Source organism: Balaenoptera acutorostrata, chromosome X (genome assembly GCF_949987535.1).
Source record: "Balaenoptera acutorostrata chromosome X, mBalAcu1.1, whole genome shotgun sequence".
Classification (NCBI taxonomy): domain Eukaryota; kingdom Metazoa; phylum Chordata; class Mammalia; order Artiodactyla; family Balaenopteridae; genus Balaenoptera; species Balaenoptera acutorostrata.
Genome location: NC_080085.1, coordinates 100,573,130 through 100,586,761, shown reverse-complemented (window position 1 = coordinate 100,586,761; position 13,632 = coordinate 100,573,130). Strand labels below are relative to the sequence as shown.

Below are 13,632 nucleotides of genomic sequence, written 5' to 3'. Positions count from 1 at the left end.
TTTTTTTCACATGAGGAAACTGAGGCTTAACAAGTAGAACTTGGCCAAGGTTGTAGATATATTAAGTATCAGAGCAAAATCCACCTCCAGATTTCTTAAAGTCCAAATGACTGGACACACTATAGGTATCTGAAAAATCAGGTAATATAATATTTCTCAATTCAATGTTAATCACTTTATTTCCTTCCAGTATAAGTTTTTTTGGTTGGATAATTTTTTAATAAAATGAGGTGCACACCACTGATATTAAGAATAGCATATGCGCAAAAGAAAACAACCCTTTTGGCTAAGGGCTGGAGAAGGAAGAAAAAGCATGAGAAATGGGAAACGTGGGGTGGGGGTGGGAGAGAGTACAGTCTTAGTTGTAAACAAGTGAAAAAGATCTAAAAGTTGTGGGCGGACTCAGTGCCTGCGGCAGGATCACAAGGCACACACACCACCCAGCCAACCCCACTGTCAACGACCCTCAAGATTGAGGGCCCATAAATGACATGTGTACAGATTTCTTTAGTCCTAGGCTTAAATGTATGCCAACATTCTCCAATCCAGTGGTGCACTGACACACGCCTTCCCCAAACACGCTGGCACATGGGCCCAGCTGACCCGGGTCCAGCAGCCCAGCCAGGCAGGGGCACGCAGAGGGCAGCATCTTCGGGAGGAAGGTCAGCTGTGCTGGGGAACCCACGCAAGAGGGGCCCTGAGTCTCAGACCCTCTGGAGGCACCGACCAAGACACCTCAGGGCGTGCATGATCTCCAGGTAGACCGTACCTGACCTTCGGCTCTGAAGACACATACATAAATGGGCATAAATAAAACCCTCCAAAATCTACACTGAAGTCTAACGGAGACGTGGCTCGCACAGCAGATCTGGTAAAGGCACCGCCGTGCAAGGCCTTCAACTCTGACCTCGCTCTGACCGCAGCAGTGCATATGGGCAAGGCTCACACCCGAGTCTAAAGTGGAAATCACCATGTGTGGACACTGCAGACTCAGGGCAGTGATGCTTGTTGGAAAAAGAACAGTGTTTGTTAAACCTTAAAAAAAAATGAAATACACCAACTGCAACTGTTTAGGTTATAAAAGTTTCTAATGTAGCAGCAGAGGATATTTATAGACAAAATATATTTTTTAGAAAATAGCTAAAAAATCAAAAGTGATAAAATTATAAAATTTTAAAAATATATCTTAAGACAAAATATTGCCCAAAACATATAAAACTTAATTTTAGAAAATTCACCTATCTAAAGTTGGATGAGGCTGGATGAGGAAGGGCGCTGGCATCCTCTGGCGGGGCTGTAGCAGGACACAGACAAGGGCCCAGGGCAGGTGCGATGACCGGCTGCGGAAAAGCCTCCCAGAGGGGAGGGAGGGAGAGAGAGGGGAGCGGGCCAGATGCTGTTCTGGGTCGTTCTCCTAATCTCAGACAAACCAAAGGCCAGCCCCGGCTGCAGGGTAGCGGGCACTCACACCCCCAGTGCGCCGACTGTTTTCGTCGGCCTCACAAACACATCCGCTGTGTGCCCCAGTCGCGGCTCAGGTCTCCACCAGGATATCCACCACAAGGTCCAGCCCGTCCTGGCTCAACTTGGCACCGCCCAGCATGCCAGTCAGCACAGCGTCCAGGTCGTAGTAAGAGCCGTCCACGTCGGAAAACAGTTCCTCTACTGCACCGGGGCTTTGACTCTCCAGTGTTTCAAATATCTGATCGAGCGACTTATGAAAGCTTCCTCTGTTTTATCGAGGACCGTCCCTGCCCCAGACGCCACCCGGAGAGCCTCCGGGAGCCTGTACCGCTGGGACCACTTGGAACTCAGAGGCCAGGTCTCCGGGGTCAGGGGCCGGGTGCACCCCCTCCCACGCGCAGCAGCACAGGATCTCCGTGGATACTAGGAGGTCGCGCGACGCCCGCCCCGCGGTCTGGGGCACTGGCACGCACCATCTCCCATCCTGGGTCATCTCCTCTTGAATCTGCAGGTCCGTGTTGGTGATGAGAACTGAACGGCACAGGTTGGGCTCCACCAGCATGTGGCACAGCTGGAGCTTGACCAGCGACATGTCCAGGAGCGACTGGCGCTGCAGGCTGTAGGCGGGCGCGGCCTCCTCGTCCTCCGCGCACTTCCTCTTCAGCCCTCGAGCAAACATCCTGCCATCTATGGAAGGGAGCAGCCCATGGGCAGTGCCCAGTCACCCAGAGGCTGTGTCGGTGGGTGGGGTCACGATGATATCAGAAGGTGACCTGTGAGGGTTCCCCCTACTCAGACATCTGGCAGCCCGCATCCACTCCGCTTGCAGCGCCTCTGCCGAGGGAGGGGCCGCCGGGGAGGGGCCTCCAGTATAATTTTTAAAAGTATCTTTTAAGTGTTTGTAAACCTCTTGATAGGGAAAAAAATCCTATTAAGACAAAACCAATTAAAACATTTCCTACCTTCCAGGATGAATCTCAGGCATAAGTGAAAATTGAATAGATTTTCACTAAGAGTGCAGAATCCTGTCATCAATAGAAAAGCTTTTGATGAATCTGTGCCAAAATCTGATCTTGACTTCTACTGTAAAATGATAGGTCAGTTTCAATTACTATAGTTCAGTATATTTTCTCTGTTATACTTTAAAAATGTATGGTAATGATGCTATTTGTATATCCAGAACTTGTATACTTGTATTCTTCCAGCTGAGTATAAAAAAAGTCAGCTATCTCCCAGATAGTCTGGTCACCCTGGCCTTATGAAACAAAACAAATAAACAAAAACACTGCTGCAATTATCAAGAACAAATAAATTAAAGGGTAATTAACTAAAGCCCTTGATTAGAGCAAAATTTAAATAGTAAAAATAACTGAGTCTAAAAATGAGCAAATAATATTAAGGTATTGAAACCAGCTTTATAATTTTTTTCTTTATCTGGCCTCTGAAACTGAACTCAGTTTCTGATGTGAGTGTGGCTATTTTTAAATATACATATATTTTCATGTGTCCACAAAGGATTTTACTAAATTCTAGTTTGATTCAACAATTTAGTTGTTTAACCTTGAGCAAATCACTTAACCTCTCTGAGTCTAAATCTCCTAATCTGTAAAATTAGAGATAATAATAATAACTACTTCTTTAGATTTTGCTATGAAAATTAAAATGCTGAGGGATGCAAAGTGCCAAGTAGAGTCAGTGCCTGGCACATATATAAAAATTGCTCATTAGTTGTTTGTTTTGAGCAACAGAATCAGATTCAACAATGGTAGTCAGTGTAGCTGTTTAACCTTTACTTACCTAGCATTAACAAGTACCTTAAGTGAAACAAAGATATGATTTAGTGAATGATATATGTGGATTAATTGTGCATTTGATTATATTCCCCTGTGCAGAGGGTGTGAGGAGTCAAAGTAGCCATCTTTCTGTTTGTACAGGGCACTGACTCCAGTCATATATTCATAAACTTATTTTGATGTCAATAAAAGTGTTTTTAGAGACAAATTAAAGCTTATAATTGACTCATTTGACTTGTCTCCTGAACAGTAAATTATAATATGTTATATGCTATCTGGTTAAAATGTCTAAGGAATAATTATAATGAAGTAGTAATGATATGCAAAACAAATCTGATAATTTTAAGATATATAAAATACTTTAAATGAAATGGATTTTATATATTGAATAAGACAATAAACAAGTTATTATTTGTTACCTAATGACTACATAATAGGAAGGCAGTGTATAGTGAAGTGTTCTGGAAAAAGTCCAGAACATTTTGAGTGTCAAATATGAATCTAGTTCACCACTTACTAGCTGAGTGATCTTGGGCAAGTTTTTAAATCCATAGGTTCCTGACTTTTATGAAATGAAAATCACTTTTCATTCATTCATTTAACAAATACTGAGAACCACCATATGACATACACTGCAGAGAAAAGGTGGATAAAATGGACAGAGCATATATAGATATAGAGATATATAAATATCTACCTATCACATATCTATCTAATCTATCTCATACCTTCCTCGAAAAGTTTTTAGCACAATGTTTGGCACTTGTTTTGTTCAAGAAATGATTTTATATTAAACTATCTGCTACGAATTGAAAGTTTTGCAAATCTCCAGGGCCAGTTCTGTGTAAAGAGGTTGAAATGGTCTGTTCGCATTAAGTACATAACAATAAAGCATGCCCCAATCAGTGGTGGGGAACTCTGAATCATTTATCTTCAGCACATAAAAGTGAAAAAAGTTGCACTGCATATATTCTGCTGCTGCTTATTCCAAAGTGGCAACCCTCAAAGCATTTGAATCAGTCACATCATTACCATGTACTTTGTAGAGGAGCTTGAATATGGAACTATACCTACTAACCCCCAACCACCAACCTCTCAATCGCTGCAGTATTTTTTTTTTTTTGTGGAATGACAAGAACATTTGATGAAAATTCCAAGAAGAGCAGAATGATAGTTATTTTAAGTATATTTTCTTCCTAACTATACTGTGGTATCATTCTATTAGATTAAGGTGTTGTTTCTTCAAAAACAAGTTTTCGATTTGAGAAAATGGGGTATTTGTTAATTTATCCCTGATATCTGATTAATATATCTATGCATTTTTAAAATATTTATTTATTTATTTATGGCTGTGTTGGGTCTTCGTTTCTGTGCGAGGGCTTTCTCCAGTTGCGGCAAGCGGGGGCCACTCTTCATCGCGGTGCGCGGGCCTCTCACTGTCGCGGCCTCTCCCATTGCGGAGCACAGGCTCCAGACGCGCAGGCTCAGTAGTTGTGGCTCACGGGCCTAGTTGCTCCGCGGCATGTGGGATCCTCCCAGACCAGGGCTCGAACCCGTGTCCCCTGCATTGGCAGGCAGATTCTCAACCACTGCGCCACCAGGGAAGCCCTATCTATGCATATTATATGTAATTAATATGTATGTTATCTACCTATCCTGATGGTATAATGGGAAGCAAATGAAATCCAGCCTGTGGTTAACTGAGATCTGAAGAATAAGTGTTCAGCATTTGAGTTGGAGGAGGGAGAGAGGCAAAAGGAGACAGCGACTTGTGCAAAGGTACTGTTGTTCACCATGGCTAGAGTATTGAGAGGGAGGAGGAAGACTAGCAAGACATGAAATATAGAGAGGTAGGCAAGGGCCAAATCATGCACAGCCCTGTATGGGGAGCCACTGAAGGGTTTTAGGTGGGGCATGGCATGATGTAAATTTCACGTCCTATCTCTCCTCTTCTATCAGAATGGTTTTACTTTCAAATATGTTAAGCCTTTTTGTGGAACCATTTTTTTTCACTGTTATCAGTATTATCTCTGTCAACCACAAAATGGACATTTTCTCCTTTGTCCTCTAGTGTTCCTTTGCACACTTGATTCTGAAACCTACCTGACATAACTTACTTTTGATAAGCATCAGTAGTTATTAAATCCTATGGTTACTGATAAACAGTAATTTTCTTAGCTATAAAAACATATTGACCTCTTCATTCCTTTCCTCACCATGTACCAGGGCATTAAAGGATGTACCCAAGGTGCAAAAGGCTTTTTAGGAAAAGCACCCTCATGCAGAATTAAATGAGAATTAAGAAAAGAACACCTTAATATACAATTTTCTTTAATGCTGCCAAGTTCCTTTTCATCTATTACTTTTTAAACTAAATTGACCATTTTATGTATATCTTTCTATTTCAGCAAAAAAAATTATATAGTGATTTCTAGAGTTTCTGCTTCTATCATACCCTTCTAGTTCTTTTTCCTTCTCAAAGCTGTGAAGAATACTCTCTTGTTCTCTACAACCGAGTGATCACTTGTTTTGTGTGACTCTTCTCTGTGTTGATCAAGCTACATCCTTCCTCTGTACCACTCTAAAGCCGTCTCCTCTGCCCTTCCAATGGCAGGAATCTTCCCCACTAGGATCAACTCAAAATTTTTCTATCCATTCTTTGCTGAGAGTAAAAGCTTTTATCCAATACTTAAATTTGAGTCAACAGGAGACTTATAGATACACATACCGCACTTGCTATATTTTCCTCTGATAACATTTTCTTATCATGTATTATCTTCATTTTTAAGATCACTTTTTTAGATAGTTTTGATTTGCTCAAATTTAATTTTCTGTTTTCTTTATATAGTTTTGTTAGCTTATAGTAAATGAAGGTATGTGGTAGCTTGATGGGGAATAAAAGTAGGAAAAGAGGTTGGTATCAATACACATGCAGGAGGAAGGAGATATCCACTGACAGTAGTATATTCAATGTTTTAAAGGTTGTAATGTCAGGAAGAGTACCCACCTTAATTCTGAAGTAATAGGATTGGATTGGCAGAGAAAGGAATTTTCATAAATCCCCTTTTTGCACTATCCTTCTGGAGCCTTTCCTTTCAATGAGCCTCATTCTCTTTCCCTTTATCTTATTCCCTTAAATCTCTACTGGGTTACTAAAATAGGATACTCTTGGAACTGACGTAGTAATGCCTGATAATGTGTAATAGATTGAACAACTCCCTGATAACGTGTCCATTTTGAGCAATTTCTTCAACGTGTTACCTTACAAGGGATGAATAAAGGGAAAAATGTAGGTCAATGGCAAAAGTATTTATGGTCAAAACAGCCTTTCAGGTGCCTTACAATTTCTAGCATGTATCACGACATGCATGAGTAGCAGGCTGGATTTCATGTATTCTTTGTCCATAGGAAAAAGGAAAAGAAAAAGTTGGACTTATTTGCATAAATCAAATAGGATGGTCATCTTTAAGGAAGGAAGAACATAAAAAGCTTTCAAAATAAGAGGCGGAATATAATAGATAGTAAATAGGAAATAGGTAAATCTTCAGCTAGCAGTAGTTAGCTTCTAGTCTTTAGCCAAGAGGCAGAACATTAAAATTTACGGTGGAAAACCATCGATTCTTTTCAGTGGAAAACTAATCCACACAATAATAATTTTCCTGTGTATGTTTAAATTTAAATCTTCCCAATGTTTACATTAAATGCATATTTTAAAAGTACATAGTTAACACATATTTTAATTTCGTTTTATCTGGGAAATGTACTAAAGCTCTAGAAAATGAAATGAAAAGTAGATCAATATCACAAAAGAACTAGTTCTCAAAGTATGGTTTGGAAGTTTGACTTTATAAATAGGGGAACATACTATTTTGTACTCAAAAGTTATATTAAGTAAAACGTATGAAAATGCATACGAGAAATCAATTCAAGGAATTCTCATTTATAACTCCCATCTTCCTCAAGTTAATTCCCAAATAAAGAGTTCAAAATTAAGGTTTTTCTTAAGTGTTAATAATCTGGTAGGTGAACCTCAGGATAACTTGGCAAACTTGCATTGTAGAACTGTTCTAAATGCAATGAGGCATTGTGTGTCAAATGTGATCTAGTTCTGTCTCTTCTGCTTCTGCATAAGGTCTGATAGAAAAAAGGTCCCTGGGGGAGTGAAGCAAAATTGCTGCAGGAATGTGCTGCTAGTGTTATTTTAACTTAAAGCTATGGCCAAGCTGTAGAAAAAGATAAGTGAAGGTATCAAATAGAAAGCGAGATGAGGGTAGCAAGAGAAACAGAGAAGAGGAGTGAGAGACTTGGAGGGAGATGATCTACCTATCTATCGATCTATCTACCAATCAAGATATTCTCTGTCATCATCAAGCAGACTTCCCAGAACTTCAGAACCTACATGTGCTGGGGACTCTGCCCTTTCTCCTACTGAGCCAAACAGCTTCTTTACCGCTACATTTTTTCTGAAGCCTACCCACCTAGACATCTGGTAGTCCCAGTTACCACATTCACTTTATAGTAACCTTACTGTGCAGCTTTGCACCTGCCCTTCCAAACCCATAATGTCCTCTGTTCCTGCTACTTTGAAAGGTCCAGTATGTTATTTGAAGAAGGGACTCAGCATTTTGGTCTTTCAAAGGGCAAAGATTTTTAAAAAATTGACAAGGCCCTGCACCTTTTAGGGTGATCAGCATATAAACTAAAATTTGTTCTCATTACTTTACACACTTGGCAAGCTTTCAACGTTTTAAAAGAAAAAAAATTAAAATTAACTTTGAAGGTTTTTGGAAATATCTGCTCCTGAGCTAATGCTGAAAAAGAATGAAATAACTACAAGTATCTAAAAATTAATATTGAGAAAGTTTGGCAATATTTTAAAGAAGTATTAAAATAAGTCTCCTACAGTGTAGATCTATAGAAATATGTGACAGGATTTGAAGCAGCTTAGCAGGGACTAATATACTCATATTAAACTCTTTAGTTAGGATTTTTTTGGTCTTGCAAATCAGCTTAATTGCCATAGGAAAGAAGCAAAAAAAATCACAACTTATGTATCAAAGTACTTAATTTACATGGTCAAACAAGGACACCATTTGTGTAATAGCTCTGCTCTCTAAGAAACTAGAATATTTCCTCTAAATTTACTATGAATTCAACAAGGCAATGTGACCAGGTTTTGTTGCATAGATAATCCGTTTTCTTAAAAGAGGGATGGAAAAAAGAAACTAACAACCTTTGGGGAAATCTTGTGCTGAGTAAATATCTCTCCCATACTTCTCCCATAAATAAGTTCTCACTGATAGTGGATAAAATCTGTTGTATTTGGGAAGGAGATAAGCACTACTTTTTATTACATGTAAGTATTTTAGCAGTACAAATGAGAGTACAGTGATTCAACTATTTATATACTTGGGGTAGATTTAAGGTTGTTGGACTTGTCAAATAGAAATATAGGAGGACCAGTTAAATTTCAATTTCAGAATAAGCAACAAACAATTTTTAGTGTATATCCCAAAAACTGCATGGGATATACTTATACTGATTTTTTTTTTCACTTTTTATCTGAAATCCAAATTACTGGGCATCCTGTATTTTATCTGGCAACCCTACATAGGTTTCTCCAAAGGCTAAAATATTTATTACCTACATGTGCATTTCTTCAAATAAATCTAGCTGTTTTATTCATGAGCTCCTTTGCTTTTTATTCCTCTGCATGTGATTTTCTTCCTGCTGGATGGGCTGAGATTTCTTTACCTAAAATCGGAATTCTCTGGGCCCAATGATAGAAATTAGGTCTATGCTAGAATATGCATGGTTTGGGGTTACCTTCCATATATATATATATAAATATCAAAGCATTCATTAACTGGGAGAAAGGATCAAAATATTTATGACTTTTATTTGGATGCAAATTGTATTCAATTTTCCATGTGTGTGTATAGTTTACTATATAGTTCATATATATATTGGGTAGTGGTTTCTACTACAGTGTTTGCTTAGGAACTAAGATGATCCAAAGTGATTCATTTATTTTATTTTCTTATTTTATGAGATTAGATGTTTTCATTTCTTTATTCTGGATTAATTTTCTTTCTGATTATTATGCAATGAACCTAAAAATTTTCACATTAATATTACAGGGATTGCTAAAATAGTTTTAAAGTTAGACACCAAATATGTTTGTACACTGATTCTTAAATATGAGTCAGCTGAAATATTTGGGAAAAATAGCAGCCTTATTTTCTCTGTTTGACTATCCAGTCGTGACTTGGATTCCATCCTGAAATAATAAAATGTAGGAGAGGTAGGGAGGAAATAACAATAAGGAGAGATTAGTTTTGGTGGTACCTATGTTTTGCATTGCCAAAATTGCCTGAATGAATTTCTGTTTCAGCAATAAAAAAGGTATTTATTACACCACAGAAATTTAGTATATTGGCAAACTTTTTGTCTGTACAGCCTTACTAATGTCTCGATATTAGTTTAGGAAGAAAACATTAAATACCTATGAGTTTGTTTGTTGTATGTAACAAAGTTTTGATTGAATTCCTTCCTTTTGAGATGAAAATGTATATAGAGAGTTAAGTAAAATAATTAGGAATTTTAATTTATGGAAACTATTTTAATAATTCAATATTTTTAGCTGTGACTATTTCTGCTTGTGAATTAGAAAATTAGCTTAAAATGGATAAACAAGGTGGCTGCCTATATTGTGACATTAATGGTACATATAGACACCAATTACCTTTCTGGAAGGCCATAAGTACTGTAATACTTTCTATTAGAAATAGAATCATTGGTTATAGAACGTCTCTGTTAGAGACTGTATCGTCCAGTGAAAAAACTTTATTTTTTTGGAGTTGGAAAATGGGGCCCTGGCAATGAGAATTTTGTGTCCTCAATTAAAAATTTAAATTATATTTTTGCCTAGTTCACTCTTCTTACTGAGATTAAGCTGTTTTTCTTAAGTAAATGCTCCCTGGATTGCTTCTGGGCTTTGATTAATTTCCAGAGTTCTGAAAAGGTTGTTTTTACCATTTTGTTTTGTTTATGAAGAAATTTTCAGTGGTCCATATGCTGCCATTTTCACTGATGTCACTCCTAACTTCTTAATTTAAGAGCTTTAAGCTACTAGGCAAGGGGCAAGCAAACTTCTCTACTGTGGCTAGGGGAAGTGTAGGAGAAATAAAATTGTCTTCCTAGAGCATGAAACAATTCTACGCCCAGGATCCTGTATCAATACCATTAGATGGCATCCCCTGTGGCCTCTACCATGAATTTAGCGCCTAACAACAAGCTACAGAGGTCTGTTGGTAGGGAGGGGAAAGAGTCCGAAGAGTGAACCACTCTGCACTAGGTGTACAGACATGGTTGGAACCTTAGGGTTGAGAACTAACAGAGAAAAACACCAACTACCAAATCTGCCTCCAGCCTAAGCACAAATCAGTGGCAACCCGTGTGTATTGCAGAAAACAATAGCAGCAGCAAAGCCCAAACACAGATAAATTTCTGACTAGATTCTTTTAATCTCCTACACTTACATCCTAAACAAAGAGACATGCCCACTTCCAGGCAAAAATAACATTTACCTTAGTCCCTAATGTTCTACACATGAGGTCAGGCATTAAATTTAAAAAAACTGAAACACAAAAAGGCAAGAAAAAGAATTCTATTTATAAAAGACAAGTTAGTCAATATCAGCAGATACAGAGAAGACATAGGAACTTTGAAACAGGAACATTAAATTAACTATGATTAACATATTAAAGGATTTAGAGGAAAAGGTGAACAATTGCATGAACAGATGAGGAATTTTAGCAGAGAGATAAAACTATAAGAAAAATGTCAAATGGAAATTTTAGAAATAAAAAGCACATCAGAGATGAATGTCTTCAATGGGCTCATCAGTAGGCTGAACACAGCCAAGGAAAGAATCTTTAAACTTGAAGATAATTCGATGGAAATTACCCAAGCTGAAAGGAAAAGAAGAAAAGGAATGAACAAAAATAGAACAGAGCATCTATGAGCCATGGGATAATACCACAAATGTTTTAACATAGAAGGAAGAGAGAAGGAATATTGCAGAAAAATATTTAAAGAGGTAATGTTGAATAATTGCCTCCAAATAATGAATGAAATCAAGCCACAGATCCATGAAGCTCAGAAAACCCCACAAAAGGTAAATAACAACCAAATCCCACATCTAAATATACTAGCCAGACAGATGGTTGCAGCCAAAGGACAGACGGTTTTCTCCATCTCCCCCAGCTGAAAGCTGGAGAACTGTAGCATCTCCCTAGAAGGGGCAGGACTTCAGACTTTCTCATTCTGTCCCAGCTGCAATTTGCAGAGGCTAAGTGTTGCCAAGAAGTAGGGGCTCCCTTTTTTATATCCAGCCCCTAATCATAGGGCCTAGGCTCTCCTTGGGTGCAGTGCCATGAGAATATTGGGTCTGTGATTGATCACTCTCACCCTGGCTCCATCATAAAGACAACAAAGTTCCCCACTGGGAGGGGCCATTGAAGATATCAGCGACTACAGCTGTCCTACACCCCTAGTTGAGTTCTCATCAACTAAAGCAGGAGTTTCACTCAGAAGTCTGCCACCATCCCCACCCCTAGCTTCAGGGCCATATCTCTGAGATTTTGCCTGTGGATGGAGGCAGACTGAAGATTTCCGAAAAGGAACTTATTTCATATGCTACAGAGTGTAGGGGAACTCATAGCTTAAGGATTCTCTCAATAACAATGGAGGTTGTGCTGAAAAACAATTAAGGAGGAGATATGTAGATCCATTAGAGATATAAACTCAACCATAAGTCAACTAGTTTCCCAGAGAGAACCAGGAAATAACACAGCTAAGAAGAGCCTTCCTAGGTTCAGGACAAATCTCAAACAGAGACTTCAAAAACTATGCTTTTAAAGGAGACTGAATTTAATTGGGTCCATCTCAGGAGCAATTTATGCCCTAGATATTGTTCAAAACAATAAGGCAATCAGCCAGCAATTACTGGAGCTTAAGAGCTGGGTGTGATAAAAGAAATAGTGAAAGACTCCATTCAAAACCCTGTCATTTCATAATGACTGTGCACATGCCAAGGCTGTACCCTCCAGTGAACAAAATCAAAGGCTTCACACAGGGTGGAAGGGGGTGCAGATAGGCTTTCCTAAAATAATCCTGCCAGACAATAATACATAGATAAATAAGCAAATGACAACAAGAAGTCCTAGAAGTGGGAAGACCAGTACTCAGAGTTGCTATGAAGTGTCCCGTCCCTCACCAAAAAACCTCCCAAAACATGAGACATGCAAAAAAACAAGGTCTGGCCTATACCCAGGGGAAAAAAAGAAGATGACATAAACTGTCTGAAAGTGAACAGATTGGGATTTAACAAAAAAAAACCCATTAAAGTAAACAGTATAACTATCAAAGAATGAAAGGAAACCATATTTAAAAGAGTAAAAGAAGGTATTAAAGTCTCATCAAATAGAGAATACCATCATGAGAGAAATTATAAAAAAGAACCAAATAAAAATTCTGGAGCTTAAAGGTACAGTAACCAAAATGAAAATTCACTAGACGGGCTCAACAGTAGATTTGAATTGGATTTGAATCAAGGTAATTGTAGATTAATTTAGGTTATTCATTCTGAAAAAGAGAAAAATGAAAAAGAAAAATGAACAAAATTTTAGAGACATGTGGAACCATAAGTGTAGCAAGATATGTGTGATGGGTATGTCAGAAGAAGAGGAAAAAGAGAAAGAAAAATATTCAAGTTAATGGCTAACTTTTTCCAAATTGAAAGTAAAACTTTAATCCACACATTCAAAAAGCCCAGTGAACTTCATGTAGAATAAATACAAAGATATTAAAAAACAGATGCCTCGGGGGCTTCCCTGGTGGTGCAGTGGTTGAGAATCTGCCTGCTAATGCAGGGGACACAGGTTCGAGCCCTGGTCTGGGAAGATCCCACATGCCGCGGAGCAACTAGGCCCGTGAGCCACAACTACTGAGCCTGTGCGTCTGGAGCCTGTGCTCCGCAACAAGAGAGGCCATGATAGAGGCCCGCGCACCGCGATGAAGAGTGGCCCCCGCTTGCCACAACTAGAGAAAGCCCTCGCACAGAAACAAAGACCCAACACAGCCAAAAATAAATAAATAAATAAATTAAAAAAAAAAAAGGAAGTAACAAATGTTCAAGTACAATTGGTGTCTTTAAAAAAAAAAGTATCTTGGAATTCTTTATAAAAAAAAACAGATGCCTCATAATAAAAATGATGAATACAAAAGGTAATTAAAATCTTGAATGCAGCAAGAGAATTTACTTAGATTTCATTAAAATGTCAAGTCCTTTAAAAAAAGTCACTTCAAATGT

At 38.4% G+C, this 13,632-nt stretch overlaps 1 pseudogene; it reads right to left on the bottom strand.

Annotated features, from left to right (window-relative positions):
• Positions 1-1,534: 1,534 nt before the first annotated feature.
• Positions 1,535-2,143, bottom strand: LOC130706299 (cell division cycle-associated protein 4-like; annotated as a pseudogene).
• Positions 2,144-13,632: the final 11,489 nt, after the last annotated feature.